Below are 16,013 nucleotides of genomic sequence, written 5' to 3'. Positions count from 1 at the left end.
TCACAGAAACAGAAGCCTGCCCTTTCAGATCAGCAACGCGGCCGCGCTGGAGAAGGGGACCCCTGCCAGCAAAGGTACCCAACAGCAGCGGCGGCAGGGGAGGGTTGGCCACGGGAGGGTGAGGGTCGAAGGGGTTGGCGGCGTGGGGGCCAGGGCCAAATCTACGGGGGCCCATGCCCCTGTGGCCCCACGTAGATCGGAGAAAAAGTTTCTTCACCCAACGCGTAATTAAACTCTGGAATTCATTGCCGGAGAATGTGGTGAAGGCGGTTAGCTTGGCAGAGTTTAAAAAAGGGTTAGACGGTTTCCTAAAGGACAAGTCCCTAAACCGCTACTAAATGGACTTGGGAAAAATCCACAATTCCGGAAATAACATGTATAGAATGTTTGTATGTTTGGGAAGCTTGCCAGGTGCCCTTGGCCTGGATTGGCCGCTGTCATGGACAGGATGCTGGGCTCGATGGGCCCTTGGTCTTTTCCCAGTGTGGCATTACTTATGTACTTATGTACATCAACTCTTCACACAAGGGCACTAACTCAAGGTTTTAGAAATTCACCGAGGAGGCCCAAAGGCTGAGCCTTCAATATATACTACTCCCCCTAATTCTACATAAGGCACCACAAGTTAGTCACCAATTAGGGTCTAAGTTTGGGTGTTCAAATGGAAGTTAGGTGCCCAAACATGGGTAAAATGGTATTTAGTTGCTATTCCATACATCAGCCCCAAAGTACCTAGCATATAACTGCAAAGGGGGTGGGGGGGGGGGGGGGGGGGGCAGGGCATGGGCGGGTCACACACTTAGGTGTAAAATACTGCAAGTTGTGCACCTAGGTGCCAACATTCATGCAATCACCTGTTAGGTTGGGATTACTTGGAGAGTAAGTCCCTATAGAGAGTCACTGGGTGGAGTGACTGGGAGGTCCCCGGGTGGGAGGAAGCCCAGCCCAAAGGGAGTAGTTTGGAAGTAAAATGCAGAGAGATAGTGCCTTCAGAACGAAGAGTGATGGGGGGGGGGGGGGGGGAGATTAGAAGGAGATAAAGTTAAGTGTTTGGGTTGCCTGACGGTCCCCTGCCATTGATCTGGAGGAGTAAAAGGGGAATCCCGATTAGGAGAAGTAAAATCATTGGTTGCAAAGAGGAGTTGTTGGCCACAAAAGTGGCAACTGAGAGCAACGACCCAACATGGGAGCGTGGGAATGGAGGCAGGGAGAGCCCATCCCAGGACCAGGGTGAGTCAACACAAAGGTCATCATGGGAGGAGGTCAGGCCAGGAGGGTCTGGACCTGTAGAAGTGAGAGGAGAATAGCCATTGGGACTATTCTCTGGGATAGGCATAGGCAGGAGTTTGTACAAAGTGTAACTAGTCCCGCTGGAAAGGGTCTGAACATAAATACAAGGAAGGAGAATAAAGGAGTTCCACTGGGGAATACCAGAGGGATTGTGGTTTTTAAAAGACTCGTCTTAAGTGTTGGAGAGTTGATCCTGGTTGATGTTCCTGATTTTTCAGAGTTGAAGAATAAACAGTTCGAGTCTGTATGAACTACTACTACTACTTATCATTTCTATAGCGCTACTAGATGTACGCAGCGCTGTACACTTGACTCCAGAGTGGTTTTTTTTTGGACTTTTAAAAAATGTGTGTCTTCTAAACTTGACTCGACAGCCAACCACATCTCCCACTGTGACATTTAGACTTGTTTTTGAAGTTCCTGGGGCAGAAGGCGGTGATCCCACCCACTAACGCTTCTTTCCCCTGGTGGAGGCATCGAGCGCCATGAGTAAAGGGTCCGACAGGTCGGATCCTGAATCCAGAAGTGTCAGGTACAGGGATGTTACATGTACACTTGTCTTTTACATGGTGCAAATGTTGGAGCTTAAAGGTAGGTGCCCAAATGCCCTTAGAAAATACTATCTTAGTGCACAGATTTGGGGCATCTGATTTTTAGCACCCTTAATAGAATCGCCCTCACTATTTCTTCAGCAAATCCATACAAGCCTCGAACCTACACATGGGCTGAGAGAACTATGGCAGCCATTCCAGAAAGGAGGGGGCAACATTAGCAAGGCACAGACCTCCTACCTACTCCATGCGGGACTAGAGGGGGTCCTGAAAGGATCCTTCTACAACCTATTCTTGATTTTGTCCCTCTCTAGAGTATTTCATCTTCTTCTTTTTTTTTCTTCACATATTTATTACAGGACCATTTCCCGAGCAATTGCCATAATGCTAAAATCTTTTACAATGAGAATTAAAAAGTAATTAAAGGGCAGGTTTTATGTGTTCAAGGCGTTGTTGTAAAATGACCCTGCTTCATGGTGTCAGAAAACCTCCCTTTCGGGCGAGCTGAGAGTGTGACCTCAATCCCTGTCGCCTATTACTGCATCTCCGGGAATCATGCAAATGACCTGATCAAGGTAAAGAAAGCGAGAGAGCGAAATGCAGACCGACTTGTCACTGGTGAGACAAGACAATGAATATCATTAAAGCCACACACATCTAGGACTCAATGCAGTGTTTATGCTCAAGGAGTGAAGCTATATCCACTGAGACACAGCAGCAAACGTGCTAGGCAAAAGCCTTGCTCTGCACCGCTGTGAGGCCTCCGATTTTACATTTTTAACTGACAAACAGCAAAGGAACGCCCCAGCTCATATAAAATAGGTATTTATTGGATAAACGTTGGAAAATAACCACTTCCCCTAGTGTGATCTCACCCCTCCCCGGCTTGTCACGGATCTTCCTAAAAAATTGGCGCAAAAAAAAAGCGCTATTCTATAAGTCGCACTTATAGTTAGTCGTGGTTTACAGAATAGTGCTTAGACTTGGCATTCGTGCCTAACTTTAGGCGTGGCCATTCGCACCAACTGAAACATGTTGCAAATGATAAAAGGGATGGAACAACTCCCCTATGAGGAAAGGCTGAGAAGGTTAGGGCTCTTCAGCTTGGAGAAAAGGCGGCTGAGGGGTGATATGATAGAAGTCTATAAGATATTGAGCGGAGTAGATGTGAAGTGTTTGTTTACACTTTCAAACAACAATAGAACCAGGGGACACAAGATGAAGCTAGAATATGGTAGATTTAAAACAAATAGGAGAAAGTTTTTCTTTACTCAGCGTGTAGCTGGACTCTGGAACTCGTTGCCGGAGAATGTAGTGAGAGCAGCTGGCCTTACGGAGTTTAAGGGGGGTTTGAACAGATTCCTGAAGGAAAAGTCCATTGTGGAAAATGAGCAAGCAGATCAGTATATTATCCAAAATATTTTATTGAAGATACCGTATTTAAGACAGTTGCCCGACAATAAGACATTAACATAGGATATTATAATTATATATTTATAAATATTTAATAAGTTTTTATCCATTTTTTAAATTAAAAGTGACTCTCATTGTTAACAATTCATGTCTATGTTTTACATGTACATTTTATAATTCATGTTTTACATATTTTATATTTTATGTTTGCTTTAATTTGTAATTTTTAATATCATTGATCTGTTTTTATAATGTTCAGATTCTATAATTTAATATGTTTCTTTATTATAGCCCCTGACGCAGCCTTTTTGTGGGCGAAACACGGCCTGTGTCGGGCAACTGTCTTAAATACGGTATCTTCAATAAAATATTTTGGATAATATACTGATCTGCTTGCTCATTTTCCACGTTAGATTTCACAGATTGTTTGCCTTGTTGTTTTCTGGAAAAGTCCATTGAACATTATTACATTTTGGAGGGGGGGGGGGTGCCGGGTTCTTGAAGCCTGGATTGGCCGCTGTCAGAGACAGGATGCTGGGCTTGATGGACCCTTGGTCTTTTCCCAGTATGGTGGTGCTTATGTGCTTATGTACGCATCTACATTAGGAACGTATCTTCGTTATTCCATAGCAACGTGCGTTAATTTTAGGAACAGCCCATTATGCTCACGACCCTCCCTTTTGTGTGCGTCTTTTTACCCACACTTAAATTTTACGCGCGTAAGTTCCAATGAAATCTAAATAGTACCAATAATTGCTTGTTAAAAAGTCAATTATTGCACACGTTCTCCTCCTAAGGCAACTGTACTGACGCCTTAGGAGGAGCATCTCTGAGTGAAGTAGATATATCTACTACTACTACTACTATTTAGCATTTCTATAGCGCTACAAGGCGTACGCAGCGCTGCACAAACATAGAAGAAAGACAGTCCCTGCTCAAAGAGCTATGTAATAAAAGTGAGCCAAGTATAGGACAATCAAGCCATTGTGACATCACTGATGAGGTTGGCTCTTATTGGTGGCCTGAGGCATTATGACATCACAATATTAGCTCTGGTTACAAGAGACTACTACTACTACTATTTAGCATTTCTATAGCGCTACAAGGCGTACGCAGCGCTGCACAAACATAGAAGAAAGACAGTCCCTGCTCAAAGAGCTTACAATCTAATAGACAAAAAATAAATAAAGTAAGCAAATCAAATCAATTAATGTGAACGGGAAGGAAGAGAGGAGGGTAGGTGGAGGCGAGTGGTTACAAGTGGTTACGAGTCAAAAGCAATGTTAAACAGGTGGGCTTTCAGTCTAGATTTAAAGGTGGCCAAGGATGGGGCAAGATGTAGGGGCTCAGGAAGTTTATTCCAGGCGTAGGGTGCAGCGAGACAGAAGGCGCGAAGTCTGGAGTTGGCTGTAGTGGAGAAGGGAACAGATAAGAAGGATTTATCCATGGAGCGGAGTGCACGGGAAGGGGTGTAGGGAAGGACGAGTGTGGAGAGATACTGGGGAGCAGCAGAGTGAGTACATTTATAGGTTAGTAGAAGAAGTTTGAACAGGATGCGAAAACGGATAGGGAGCCAGTGAAGGGTCTTGAGGAGAGGGTAGTATGAGTAAAGCGACCCTGGCGGAAGACGAGATGGGCAGCAGAGTTTTGAACCTACTACTACTAGTAGGTGACTATAGTCTGTAGACACAAACAGTGAGGTTCCCTTGAAGTCTGAGAGACCAACCAACCTCCAACAGTCCAAAATACATCCTTCTATAAGGTAAAGGAAAGGTTCAAGGATGACACTTTGCCTCCATACTTAAGGGACTCTTCAGATGACCAAAAGGCCATGTAGCACATTCCAGGTTGGGTGTTCTTTCCCTTCTGCTGGCACCGCAATGTTTTCAAAATGGCAGCCGAGACTTCCCACGGTATCTCGTGGGTCTAGACAGTCTTGCGAGACTTCCGCAGAGAGTCTCAGCCATCATTTTTAAAGTAAGGAGGTGCCAGGCAGGGGTTATATAGCAGCAGCACAAGGGGCAAGAAAGAACATGTTACCCCCGCAGAGGCCACTAGATCACCGGCAGTGCGCCTTTAAAGGTAGCACCGGGGAGGGCTGTCGTGTGCAGCGGGCATCCGGGCAGAGCCTCTGGGCCCTCGGGCACTGCCCAGTTGCCCGAATGGTCAGTCCATCCCTGGTCCAGCCTGTGGGTTAGGCTGTCTCTCCTTACGCTGATGATCATACAGTTTAAGAGAAAGGGGGCACCACAGACAAATCATGCAGTGTGATGCAACCAAGCTTCACTCTTTCATCTCTGCCTGTCAGAGTCCTCCCCTGGAATTGTGCTTTTTGTATGATCGATGTGGCAGGCTTTCTGTTGGCAAAGCACGTTTGATACCTGCAGGAAATGAACTGACATAACAGCTTCCCGACATGATATTCTATTAATTAAAACACAGCAAATTTTAAAGAGAAACGACATAAGCAGACACCAGATGCCTCGTGCATAATACACTGATAAATAAAGTGCAAGAAGGCAGAAAGAGAGTTTTTCCACCCTATTTCATTTGCTTAGTTTAAAAAAAAAAAATTCAACAGTTCTGTGCTGGTGATTTTTTTTAGTGAATTGAGTTGCAGTTCACACAGAAGGCTTCATTCATCCTCCGGAGGATTTGGCCTCCAAGAGAAAAATAATGTCCATTCATCTCCTGTCATAAGAGAGAATGCTCAGCTCTCTTGGGTGTATTTTTACATATGCCACAAGCTTTTTGGAAGAGCCCCAAAAAGCTAATTTCCGAAACTAGGGCAACTGAACCTGTTTTTAGAGGTTTGCCCGCAACGAGCAACTCCAGGAGTATTGCTGGGGCTTTGAATTAAGAGATTCGGAGCATCCTACTGGAGTGGTGGCAAGTACTGGTGTGGGGAGAGTATGGCATCTCTTCCGGAACAATCCTAGTCTGGGCCCTGGCCCCAACAGTTCTACATATTATGTGCGGAGTGTTCCTCTGGTACTAGGCAATGACTACGCTGCTGCCTAGGCGAACTCTCCGAAGACTTTAAGGATCCCAACTTACACAGCCTATTTGAAAATTGACCATCCTGGGCAGATAAATTTGCATTCATCGTGGAATACTCTGCATTGTTTCACCTATTTTGAACGAAGGCATTCCTGGGAGTGGGGTTAGAATAGCCATTTCCTATACTGGAACCTTCCTTAGAGTAACTGGAGCCTTTTCAAGCAGTACAGACTAGTTCGGCAAAAGGCCATGGTTAGAATGGACCTCAGGAACAGTGCTGATACCTCTCTCCTATTGGCTGGCTGATCTCTCCTTAGTACCATGGCCAGCAGTGAAAACACTGACACCAAATGGACACTTAAGGAACAGCGGTGAGAATTCAGGCAGATTTGCCCTGCTGAAAATCTCATAATGTTACACGTGCAAAGTGTATAGATTGCTGGAATTTGGTAAGAACTGTTAAATGACAGGAAACCCATCTACTAGACTCTAGGAAAAGGAAGTTAAGTGGCACAAACTCTGTCCTTTCTCTTTGCACCATCCTCTGTATTTGGAGCACTAGTAAAAGAGGCACATTGTAGACCGCCAACAACTGCAGAGAAATCCGAAGCCTAATAATTGAATTAAGTTCACTTAATATGAGTTACCACTTTCTTGCATATCTGGATACAACTGAGTCATAAATTTGATTAGGATCATATGTAAATTAGTCTTTTAATCCACTGGGGCTCTATTCGCATTTTACTTGCTTTCATTTGAGAAAATCACTGTGATCCATTCTTGGATATGTATATTATCACATTGCTATTTAGTGTAATTCTTTTTAACCATAGAAATTCATTTTAGTTTACCCAGTAAAGTCAGCCTTTCCTAAAGGCAGCTTTCAGGCTTATTTTAGAAAGAGAAGGGCGCCCATCTTTCGACACAAATCGGGAGATGGGCGTCTTTTTCCAAGGGTCGCCCAAATCGGCATAATTGAAAGCCGATTTTGGGCGTCCTCAACCGCTTTCCATCGCAGGGACAACCAAAGTTCACGGGGGCCAGGGGCGTATCTGCGTGGGTCCACAGGGGCCTGGGCCCCCGCAGATTTTGCCCCGGACCCCCCTACCGCCGTTAACCCTCCCTCCCTCGCCTACCGCCGTCACCTACCCCGAGGTCCGCTTCCTCCGGCTTTTTAAAATATTGCTTCAGCTGGCGGGGGACCCCAACCCCTCGCCAGCCCAGCTGCGATCTTTAACTTTTTCATCCTCGTCGTGCAGCGCGCTGTGAAAGCTGCATGCATCTTTAGTTCCAGTTGGATGGAGTCTGACGTCGCAGCACGTTGACGTTACAACGTGCTGCGACGTCAGACTCCATCCAACTGGAACTAAAGATGCATGCAGCTTTCACAGCGCGCTGCACGACGAGGATGAAAAAGTTAAAGCTCGCGGCTGGGCTGGCGGGGGATTGGGGTCCCCCGCCAGCTGAAGAAATATTTTAAAAAGCCGGAGGAAGCGGACCTCGGGGTAGGTGACGGCGGTAGGCGGGGGAGGGAGGGAGTGTTAACGGTGGTGGGGGGGGTTGACGGCGGTGGGGGGGGGGGTTGACGGCGGTAAGGGGGGCTATAATGTGCCCCCTCACTCTAGCCCTTGCCCCCCCTACCGCCGAACCTCCGATACGCCCCTGACGGGGGCATGTCAGAAGCATAGCGAAGGCAGGACTGGGGCGTGCCTAACACATGGGCGTCCTCAACTGATAATGGAAAAAAGAAGGGCGTCCCTGACGAGCACTTGGGTGACATTACTTGGTCCATTTTTTTCTTACGAGCAAGCCACGAAAAGGTGCCCCAACTGACCAGATGACCACCGGAGGGAATCGGGGATCACCTCCCCTTACTTCCCCAGTGGTCACTAATCCCCTCCCACCCTAAAAAAAAACATTTTAAATATTTTTTTGCCAGCCTCAAATGTCATACCCAGTTCCATGACAGCAGTATGCAGGTCCCTGGAGCAGTTTTAGTGGGTACTGCAGTGCACTTCAGGCAGGCGGACCCAGGCCCATCCCCCCCTACCTGTTACACTTGTGGTGGTAAATGTGAGCCCTTCAAAACCCATCAGAAACCCACTGTACCCACATGTAGGTACCCCCTTTCACCCCTGAGGTCTATGGTATTGGTGTACAGTTCTGAGGAGTGGGTTTTGGGGGGCTCAGCTCCCTTACCACACAAGGTAAGGGAGATATGCACCTAGGAGCAATTTATGAAGTCCACTGCAGTGCCCCCTAGGGTGCTTGGTTGGTGTCCTGGCATGTCAGGGGGATCAGTGCAATATGACTGCTGGCTCCTCCCACGACCAAATGGCTTGGATTTGGTTGTTTCTGAGATGGGCATCCTCTGTTTCCATTATCGCCAAAAATCGGGGATGACCATCTCTAAGGACGACCATCTGTAAGGTTGACCTAAATTTCGCGATTTGGGCGTCCCCGACCGTACTATCGAAACAAAAGATGAACGCCTATCTTGTTTCGATAATACGGGTTTCCCCGCCCCTTCGCCGGGACGTCTTGCAGGACGTCCTCAGGAAAACTTGTGCGCTGCTTTCGATTATGCCCCTCCATGTGTCTATACCCCAATGGAACATATCTCAACATTAAAATACACCACATTCATAAAACAAACCACAATCCCCCATTTGCACTTGTGAGTTTTGTATTACTAGGTTGGTTGCATGAATACCCAGGTCTTTGCACTTGACCCCCACCCCCCCTGCAGGCAAAAATTTACTGGAAAACAAGTCATGTAAACTTGAACATAAATCTATGAATATTATTTGTATACCTCGCTCTTTCCCCATGCTTGGGAATGTTTTCCCTCAATCCAGAAGTATTTCTAGTTAGGTGGAGGAGGGGAATTTTCAGACAGCTGAGTAAGTCAATATTTATCCTAGTAAATGCCTTTTGAAATTGGATGGTATGACTTTTGTATATTCCAGAGCTATTCTTCTGTAAGTGAGGAATTACAAGCAATCTGGCACACAGCAATATTTGAATTACCTCGGTTAGAGAAGTTTAATATAGTATTTTCTATTTACAACTGAGTTTTTTGGTCTTTGAGGGTTGTGGAGTGGGTCTGTTTTGTGCCTGGAGATATTTAGTTGATATGGTTTTATTTCAGTCTTTCCTTGATTTATCTAAGGATTTAATGACTTCATCGGGGTTATAATGAGGTGATGGGTTGGCCTCTTTTTTTCAGGCATTTCTCTTGTTTGTTTTAACAATTTTCATGATAATTTCTGTGTGTAAATCAGCTGTTCAAAATCTTAAAGCATAGACGCCTGCTTTACATTGGAGATGGTAACGAGGAAGGGCGAGGTAAGGGTTCATCTCTTGGAACAGTAGCACAATAAACACGAAGGTCGAGAGCTCTGACCAGCCGTCGTGCAACCTGCGTTGACCAGAGTATCGAGGGAACCAGCCACCAGATGACCTTCAGTAAGCTGCCACCGAGTTTGGCAGTTAGAAAGGCAGTTCCAGGTGGAGGAGTAGAGTTCGGAGATCAGATGCCTTTAGTTCTGACAGTTTGATACATAAGCGACTGTGGTTCAGTGGAGACTATGATTGAAGTTTGCTTTTGAAATTGTTTTCTTAAAAACTTGTTGCGGTAATATTGAGACCTATGACAATTTTGTGTTGTCTAGACAGCGGGAGCTTGATGAGGCACAAAGGTGTCGCAATGAACGCCTTACCTTAGGCTGTACTCATTTTAATGAGAACTCCTCAAATCCGAGGGTTGGTTACCATGACTGGGTCAACTGAAAGCCCCGCTCACATTAACAATAAATTTGCTTTGCATTGGTTTGAGATTGCTCTGTTTCCCCCCCCCCCCCCCCCCCCCCCCCCCCCCCCACATTAATGGGAATCCTTAGAGAGCTTTTGGTTCATCTGTTTTGTCTTTGAATATGGCACTTGGACTTTTATTTATGGAATCCCTCCTTTCAGTACCCTTCTCCACCACCGCCAACTCCAGGCTCCGCCCTTTCTGCCTCGCCTCACCCCATGCTTGGAATAAACTCCCTGAGCCCATTCGCCAGGCCCCCTCCCTGCCCATCTTCAAATCCTTACTCAAAGCCCACCTCTTCAATGTCGCCTTTGGCACCTAACCACTTTACCATACCATATTCAGGAAATCTAGACTGCCCAACTTGACATTTCGTCCGTTAGATTGTAAGCTCCTTTGAGCAGGGACTGTCCTTTTTTAAACTGTACAGTGCTGCGTAACCCTAGTAGCGCTCTAGAAATGTTAAGTAGTAGTAGTAATGTTACATCTCTTTTATAGGTCAAAGAAATTGGATTTTTCTAACTTGGAAGCGGTTTCTTGAATTTCAATTTGAAGCTTTGGCATTGGGGGCTTCATTTATGCTTTGTTTTCCTCTAAAGGCATTCTAAAGTTAAATAATATTAAATATATGTTGAGACCATCAAGTTCTGCTCCCATAAGACCTCTAGAGACTCTACAAGGTTATTTAAGTATTGACCTTTTGACTTAGACAATTTCCTCATTTTCTGGAACAGGGGCTGTTACTTCTTCCAGGGCCTCTTTTACAAAACCCCACTACCGATTCTCGGTGTGGCAAATGAGAGGAAGCCCATTCAATTTCTATGGTATGAGTGACCACTGGGTGAATAATGGGAGGTCATCTGGTCATTTAGAACACCTTTTTGTGCCTTATTCGTTATAAAAACAGGTCTAGCTCAAAATGTCTTAGTTTTAGTCCTGGACGGTTTTGTTTTGTTCCATTATGGCTGAAAAACGTCCAAGTGTTAGGAACATCCAGATCCTGCCCTTAACACGCTCGACACACATTCTTGTGATTTGAATGCACTTCTGATGGACTTAATAGAAAAACGTCTACAAATTGGTTTCGAAAATACCAATTTGGACGTTTTTGATGGGCACCTACTCTCTGACATTAGACACACTTTCCCCATTTCAGATGCACCCCTAAACTAGGTTTCAACTTAACTCAGCCCCTCAAAATGACACACTGATTATGATTTATATTAAATTATTACTCTACCTATGAAAAGTTATTCCGTTATTATACGTCCTCTGTGTACATCCGTCTGCTGCTCTAACCTCCTTGTTCCAGTCGCTGTTAAAAATAAAAAAAGTACCACCAGGACTTATGGGACCCAATACAAGAAAGAAGCTATGATCGGTAAAAAGAATAGTCTTGGGGGGGGGGGGGGGGGAAATTGGTGGGTGGGAACTGTCCGGTGGGAACTCGCCTGATACAATAAGGAGAATGGACTACCACTGTTATCTGGATTATGCCATCAGAAACTGCTCTATCTGGATATTCAGGGGCCCTTTTACTAAGCCGCGTAAGCATCTACGTGCGGCCAATGCGCGCCAAAATGGAGTAACCACCCGACTACCGCATGGCTCTTGCGATAATTTCATTTTTGGGATCGTCCGATATGTGCGTCTGAAAAATATTTTTTATTTTCGGGTGTGCGTAACGGACACGCGCCAATTGGCATTTGGCACGCGTAGGTCATTACTGCCTGGTTACCGCGTGAGTCTTTACCACTAGGTCAATGGCTGGCGGTAAGGTCTCAGACCCAAAATGACGCGCGGCAAAAAAAAGGCCATTTTTACGGGCACGCAAAAAAAATGGATTGGCACGCACCCAAAACTCGCACCTACACCACCACAAGCCATTTTTCGGTGCATCTTAGTAAAAGGACCCCTCAATGACGGCCATCATCTGGATGCCAGCGCTAAACAACTAAATTCTTTTTTAATCTCTGCAGTCGGCCTCTAAAAATACACCCACTGCGACAGCTTAATATCGGGTCAAAGTTAAAAAAAATTTTTTTTTAATTACATGGCATAAGATTATCCTTATTACTCTGTACAAATCTCAAGAGCTGATGTGGGGATAGGGCTTGGCTATTAAGAGGCTTGACATTCATTGCAGCCACGTGCCATTCACCGCCAAACAAAGTTTGCATCCGAAATATGTCTCAGTTTCTGCGACTAGTGTGGCAGGGGCAGCGTTTGATAAACTCCTACCCAGGAGCTTTCCCCTAGTAACTACCGTGGTTTGCTTTACATAGATATCTTTCAGCCTCTTCCAAATACCCAAGAAATGGTTTCTATAACATCAAAAAAAAAAAAGTCAGCACATTTGCATATAAAGTGACTTGTCACTTTCACCTCTACTGTATGCACTTCCTGTAAAATAATCTTTTTTAATACCTATAAGCATTTAAGCGAGGAACACCTCTGAGAGGGTTGAGGTCTGGTGGTTATCTGAAACCTGTCTGAAGGCAGGAATCACTCATGCTAGAATGGATACATTTTCTTCATTTCACCTTCGCTAATGGGAAATTCTACTTAACCTTCGTGGAATCCTACGGAATGGAGAAACCGTTCAAAACTCTTTATTAAAGAAAAAACATTTTGCCCTAAAAATACAAGGCCACAAATGAGCTTCCTGCAATTAGCTTCCAGTGGGCATTATTTTGGGAAAAAGTTGCAGTAACAAAACCCAACGCTGCTTTTATTTCAGTCTAACATCCTAGGTAAGTACATAAGTAATGCCACACTGGGAAAAGACCAAGGGTCCATCGAGCCCAGCATCCTGTCCACGACAGCGGCCAATCCAGGCCAAGGGCACCTGGCAAGCTTCCCAAACGTACAAACATTCTATACATGTTATTCCTGGAATTGTGGATTTTTCCTAAGTCCATTTAGTAGTGGTTTATGGACTTGTCCTTTAGGAAACCGTCCAACCCCTTTTTAAACTCTGCCAAGCTAACTGCCTTCACCATGTTCTCCGGCAATGAATTCCAGAGTTTAATTACGCGTTGGGTGAAGAAAAATTTTCTCCGATTTGTTTTAAATTTACTACACTGTAGTTTAATCGCATGCCCCCTAGTCCTAGTATTTTTGGAAAGCGTGAACAGACGCTTCACATCCACCTGTTCCACTCCACTCATTATTTTATATACCTCTATCATGTCTCCCCTCAGCCGTCTCTTCTCCAAGCTGAAAAGCCCTAGCCTCCTTAGTCTTTCTTCATAGGGAAGTCGTCCCATCCCCGCTATCATTTTAGTCGCCCTTCGCTGCACCTTTTCCAATTCTACTATATCTTTCTTGAGACGCGGCGACCAGAATTGAGCACAATACTCAAGGTGCGGTCGCACCATGGAGCGATACAACGGCATTATAACATCCTCACACCTGTTTTCCATACCTTTCCTAATAATACCCAACATTCTATTCGCTTTCCTAGACGCAGCAGCACACTGAGCAGAAGGTTTCAGTGTGTTATCGACGACGACACCCAGATCCCTTTCTTAGTCCGTAACTCCTAATGTGGAACCTTGCATGATGTAGCTATAATTCGGGTTCTTTTTTCCCACATGCATCACCTTGCACTTGCTCACATTAAACATCATCTGCCATTTGGCCGCCCAGTCTCCCAGTCTCGTAAGATCCTCTTGTAATTTTTCACAATCCTGTCGCGATTTGACAACTTTGAATAACTTTGTGTCATCAGCAAATTTTATTACCTCGCTAGTTACTCCCATCTCTAAATCATTTATAAATATATTAAAAAGCAGCGGTCCCAGCACAGACCCCTGATAGCACTTGTTACAGAAATACAGCAACCAAAGTGATACAATGTAATAAGCAAAAGAACTCTAGAAAATCTCACAGATCACTGAATAATTTAGAGAGGCACAATCACAATATTAAGAAAACATAATGACAAATAAATCCTCAAAAATGTAGCAACCAGGGACCAACCAGACCGTACGTCCATATTATCTGTTCCTACTCAGATAAGATTATTATATGCTCAGGGACTCTAGGTGTTGATTTGGGTATTCAAAAAAGATGGGACATGAGCTGGTCCGTAAAAACTGTACTTTTGGGTATGCAACTTAATTACACATTTACAGGGGAAATCTAACCAGAGCAGGCCTCACAACTGAATCATCCTGGGATGCAAATGTACAAATTGCCATTTTCCTTTTTGTGTAGACAGATCTACTTCAGAACGTGCCCAATTGAAAAACTGGAATCCATGAATAGAAAGGGAAAGTCTCAGTAGCCAGTTTCTCTCCACCACATCCGCCCACTGTAAAACATTTTACACCTTAGACTCTAATTCTTTGGAACTCATCAATGAACTTTGTAGTGAGCAGAAGCAGATTTCAATTGTACCCTGCTGCAGAAAGATCTGACTTTGCACGGGGATGTACGTTCATCGAAAGAACACGAGAAATGTAAACGACACGTCCCTTATAGTTTCATATCATTTCTAACCTGAAACAACTGGAATAAGCCCCAAAATAACAGGTTTCTTTCCAAGGGTGTTAAATTTCTGTCGCTATTCCGTCTTCACTCTTGCTGTTCCTCAGAGTTCCCGAGACGCTGCAGCCTCCGTGCCAGAGAGTGTTCCTTCCAGACTTCCATGTTGCAGAGTTTATGGTGTCTCTTGTGCTCTTGTGTTCTTTTCTTTACGGTGCGTCCTGTTTTGCCAAAGCACGACTGGCCACAGATGAATTGGATTTTGTACGCTCCAGAGGTTTGGAGCAGAACTAGCTGGTCTCTCACAAGTGTGAGTGGGGATTTAAGCTTCTGAGGTGCATCGTAGGCTGTTCTGATGTTTAGCAGTTTATCTATCCTGCTTATTTTCGAAGGAGATGGCCGGCCATCTTCCGACACAAATCGGGAGATGGCCGGCCATTTCCTAAACCCGGCCAAATCGGTATAATCGAAAGCCGATTTTGGCTGGCTTCAACTGCTTTCCGTCGCAGGACCAGCTAAAGGGACGGAGGCGTGGTTATGAGATGGCCGGCTTTACTTGGTCCATTTATTTTTAGGACCAAGCCTCAAAAAAGTGCCCCAATTGACCAGATGACCACTGGAGGGAATCGGGGTTGACCTCCCCTTACTCTCCCAGTGGTCACCAACCCCCTCCCACCCAAAAAATGTCATACCCAGCTGCATCACAGCACTATGCAGGTCCCTGGAGCTATTTTTAGTGGGTACTGCAGTTCACTTCAGGCAGGCAGACCCAGGCCCATCCCCCTCTACCTGTTACACATGTGGTGGTAAATGGGAGCCCTCCAAAACCCACCACAAACCCACTGTACCCACATCTAGGTGCCCCCCTTCACCCATTAGGGCTATGGCAGTGGTGCACAGTTGTGTGTAGTAGGTTTTGGGGGGGGGGGGGTGAGGGGCTCAGCACACAAGGTAAGGGAGCTATGTACCTGGGAGCTTTTTCTGAAGTCCACTGCAGTGCCCCCTAGGGTGCCCGGTTGGTGTCCTGGCATGCAAGGGGGACCAGTTCAATACAAATGCTGGCTCCTCCCACGACCAAATGCATTGGATTTGGCCGGGTTTGAGATGGCCGCCATTAGTTTCCATTATCACCGGAAACCGATGGCGGCCATCTCTAACGCCGGCGCAAATGTTGAGATTTGGCTGGCCCCGACCGTATTATTGAAACGAAAGATGGCCGGCCATCTTGTTTCGATAATGCGGTCGGGTATGTCGCCATATAGATGGCCGGCCCCGTTCAATTATGCCCCTCCACATGATCTATCTCTCCTTGGATTTAGGGGAGCACTACAAGGTTTTGTTATGTCATGGGGTTATCATCTAATGATTATTGGTTATTGTTGGTTGTTATTATCTTTAAGTCTGTCCCCATACACTTTATGAAGAAGACCACTGATCATTTTAGTAGCCACTCT

General features: G+C 45.4%; 1 protein-coding gene across 3 annotated transcripts in view; it reads right to left on the bottom strand.

Annotated features, from left to right (window-relative positions):
• DMD (dystrophin) overlaps positions 1-16,013 on the bottom strand; it is a 2,615,032-nt gene that overhangs the window by 391,656 nt on the left and 2,207,363 nt on the right. The window lies entirely within an intron of this gene.

The sequence above is a fragment of the Microcaecilia unicolor genome, chromosome 4 (assembly GCF_901765095.1).
Source record: "Microcaecilia unicolor chromosome 4, aMicUni1.1, whole genome shotgun sequence".
Classification (NCBI taxonomy): Eukaryota; Metazoa; Chordata; class Amphibia; order Gymnophiona; family Siphonopidae; genus Microcaecilia; species Microcaecilia unicolor.
This window is presented reverse-complemented; position numbering and strand designations above follow the sequence as displayed.